This window comes from Ixodes scapularis, unplaced genomic scaffold (genome assembly GCF_016920785.2).
Source record: "Ixodes scapularis isolate PalLabHiFi unplaced genomic scaffold, ASM1692078v2 PGA_scaffold11__112_contigs__length_91849675, whole genome shotgun sequence".
In the NCBI taxonomy this organism is placed as follows: Eukaryota; Metazoa; Arthropoda; class Arachnida; order Ixodida; family Ixodidae; genus Ixodes; species Ixodes scapularis.
Window position 1 is genome coordinate 64,557,277 of NW_024609837.1, and position 4,161 is coordinate 64,561,437.

Genomic DNA, 4,161 nt, shown 5'->3' on the forward strand with positions numbered 1-4,161 from the left:
TGCTGCCTCGGCATTAGGCTTAGCTCTTGGAGCCATTTGCTTACCAACACGACACACATCGCTGCTCTCTGCGGACGCCCCCCTGATCTTTTCTGTCTGGTGGTGGGCGTACTCTGCTGCTATCGCCTTCTCTTTGGCCACCGCGAAGGTTAGTTCCGGCTCGGAGAGAAGCCGTCGCTGAAGGGACTCTTCCCGGAGGCGGCAGACTAACCTGTCTCGGAGCATGTCGTCCAACGTTGGCCCGAAAGCGCAGTGCTCCGACAGCCGACGAAGCTCGGCGATGTTGTCGGCGATACTTTCTCCTTGACGCTGGTCGCGCTTCCCGAACTGGAAACGCTGAACAATGGCGGACGGCCTCGGGTTGAAGTGGGCCGCCAGTCGCGAGACGATGTCGTCGTAGCTCGTCTCGGAAGGTAGAGCCGGTGAGCAGAGTGAACGAATGATGGCGTACGTTGCCGCCCCGCAGACCGTGCACAGGATTGCACGCTTCTTCTCGGCTGACTTGATCTCATTTGCGATCAAGTAGAACTCAAGTCTTTCGTGGTACAGTGGCCATGTTGCACCGGTGCTCGGTGCGAACTCTTCGATGCCGCCGAATGCCGGCGCCGCTGATGCCTTTGCTTCTGCCATGGCGCCGTGAACGGCGCTCTAGAAGGTCTTCCGCCGCCGGTTGACTCCACTTCGTCGCCAATGTTGTGTATTTAATCTTTACATAATATATACATTACAGCATACAGCGGGCACAACCGACCGGGTTGGGGCCAGAGCAGTCGAACGTCTCGTGCCTGCGCGCGTGCACCAGTTCACCGGCATCCCTGGATATCCTCGGTTGCCAACACACAACAGTCCCCCGCGGTAAAACCGGTTCCCGGGACGAGTCGCTGCCGCTTCGCCCTCGCGACCTCCCCGGCCGCGTCCCTGTTTTTGGGCAACGCGCTGCTCTCGGCTTGCGTTTTTTTATTATTATTATTATGCAACAAGTAAAGCTTGTTCGCCTCAAAACGCCATTCGACCAACAACACTCGGCCCGCGCCTTGTCAATTCTCCACATGGGGCGATCGAACCCGTAGCCCCCTTGGCGACCAAACACCCGGCCGGTGACAGACGGGTCGAGGAGCCCAGTCGTGTTTGATAGAAGAGCAGTAATAAAAAACTGACCGTACACACATACGATCGACATTCTCCAAATACTTATTTTTTCCCCTTTGCGAACAATACATAGCTATGTTTTAATTCTGCAAAATGTGTTTTCTCCACCTAGGCCATTTCCCCACAGACATCTCAAGAAGCCTGAAGGTTTTCCCGACTCCATTAGAAAAATTCTTGACAGGCTTTCAGACATTTCAAGGCATTGTCAACGGACTTGAGACATTTCAGGAGAGCCTTTGACGGGGCCAACGAACCCACCAGGAAATATCAAACACCACAAGAATTCCTGAAGTCCCCTTCACACCCTTTAAAGAATTCCTGAAGTACCCTCAGAGCGATTTTCAATAGGGGTAAGAATCATTCCACTTTTGTATTGTTTACAAACCCACACCTCAGCGTGCAACTCCTCAGCCGAGCACGTTCCATACGCATGAAAGACACGTGTCATACGCTCGAACCCTGGAGATGGCACCCCAGCCAGGGGCTCTTTTACTCTATTCACCCTTAAGCTGAGATGGCAGCCAAACCTACAAGCGAGGCCTAGCCAACGCTTCTGGCATTGACACGTGCTTTCCTGGCGCGAGCGCTCGTTTTGCGGAAGAACGTTCCAAAATCACGATCTCGTGCTTTCATCCTTGTGGCATTGCCTGCAGTGTCAGCTTAAAGGAGCTGTGCAACGATATTCAATTGGAATGTTTTTCTCTCTACACGAGCTTACTGGCACACCTGGGACTCAAGGATACTCACACGCAACGCCATTGGCCAAGAAACGCCTTTGTTGCGGTGTAATTTCAAGGATAAAAGCGATCATTTTCATTCAATCTCTTCTTTGCCAAATTTGATGACGTAACTCGGGGATCACAGTACACCCAAGTGACGATATTTGAATGTGGTTCATAGATTGGACCCGAGCATTGCGTGAGCACTCGACTTGGGCTCGTGACAATTGCTAGCTCGAGAAGCATTCGGGTAGTGGCCCGTGTCCAATCGCTGCAACGACGACAATAGCCGAGCCATAACAATGTCTGGAACTCATCGCGTGTCCTGTGCTTTGCCGACTCCAGCGCGTGGCTATGGTCAACATTGGCGGCATATAATCGGCTCCAGATCACGCGGCCGCTTGTTCTGGCTGCGAGTTGAGGGGGCGAACGCTGCTCGTTTTTCTTTAATTTTTTTCCGGAACTTCTATTGCTTGCGGTGAAAAACGAACGGGTGTTTCATAGGTCAATAACGTCAGGAATCCGTTTTAAGCGGTATTTTCGCAAAGTACAAAAATTGTTGCATCGCCCCTTTAAAAGTGACCGGATTATCAATATTTCCAGTGATTACAAATTCGCAGTCCAGCGTGCGATCTTCACGGCCCACCAGGTGCGTGTTCGTCGCTTCGGAAAGCGAGCAAAGCAGGCGCCATACGCACGAACGCTCAAAATGGCGCCAGCCACACGCTCTTTTTCAGAAAGGGAGAGGCTCGAAAGGGCCGCTGCAGTTTTCCTCATTATGGTAGTGCAAGAGGTACCCGCGCGGTTATGTCTTAATTTTCATAGTAAATAGAAGCTTAGAATTGCACGTGTTTGCACAAGCAGAGGAAGATGACATATCCTCACTCTGGGTTGTGAAAAAATTCCACTAGGCGGTGTTACCCAAACTTCTCGCCGTGAATAGGCAAGTGCAAGCATGGCGCCCCGACTGGTGCCCCATGCGTGCAAACTAGTGCAGCGTGCGCGTGAACATAGCTTTGACAAGCTTGTGATTGCACGGGTTTACCCGCAATAGCTTGGACATGGCGGCGACTAGCTTCGGCCAATCGCCACGCTTAGAATCGTCTAGAGACAATTCACCGATCTCACAGCCAGCGGTTGCATTACGCCACCGCTGCCGCCATGCATTGTGGGAACTGTATGTAGTGTCCTGCACGCGCGACAAGCCCGCTGAGGGACAGCGCGAGCAGAGCACGAGGGGTCACCAGCTGTCTCTTGAACTGGCGCCAGACTCCTATGAACTACATTTATGGCAGCATCACGGATGCGTGGAACGCTTAGTGAGATCGGTCTATTTGCAAACATGGTACCCCGCACTGTGCCCCATCAGTGCAAGCAAGTGCAGCTTGGGCGTGAAGATAACTTTGGAAAGCTCGAAATTGCACCGGGTCGCCCGCACGAGCAGAGAGACACTGAGGCAGCCAGTGGGCTTACTCGCAATCGTGTGTAGACGGTTCCCCTAAGAAGAGCGGAGAGAGCAAAAATGCCCTCTCCCTCTCACCCCATGCGTCGTCTGCTCCGCCAAGTGAGCTGTTGCTAACATGCGGCTGGCGTTCGAACCTCGTTTAAAATTGCGTCATTTTGGAAATTTCAAGCGCAGCTGCGCGGATTTTGGTATGCAAGTTATCGTGTAATGATATGCTCGATAAAACACAAAACAAGTCTAATTCCGATGTTATTTCCGTGCGAATAAAATAATTTAGCAAAACTGTGTCAGAGTGGCCGGTCGCTCCGGCGAAAAGTAAATCCGATTGCTGTAGGTATTTTACTATACGAAGTTCGTACTGATGTGGGCCTTTAGCGACAATGCGTGGAAGTTTGAAATAATAAATAAAAACGTGCTCTACTAGCGCAATAGACGCAGTGGTTGAGGTGCCGGCTAACTCCACTGCAATTGAAGTAACGGAACAAAGACACGCTTATTAATCATTCACTTAGGTAAAACAACAGAGCGCTAAAGTCTGATTTTGGAGTAGCCATAAATATTCTAAGAACGCGAGCCACTTCCTAACGGCAGCCACAAGCGAGAGTTCGATGTTCGGTACAGCCCGCCGGCACAGCTCAAAGATGGAGAACGGCAACCTCCAGGTTTGTCGTCTGCTAGCAGAGTCGGGCGCGTGCCCTCTCTCTCGTTTTACCCCGCCGAACCTGTTGAACTTCCCGGGTGTGTGGAGGGGGCGCTGCGGTCAAACAAAATGGCGCTGCCCTGAGACAGGTAAATGGAATGGTTTATAGATTAAAATATTACGAGACA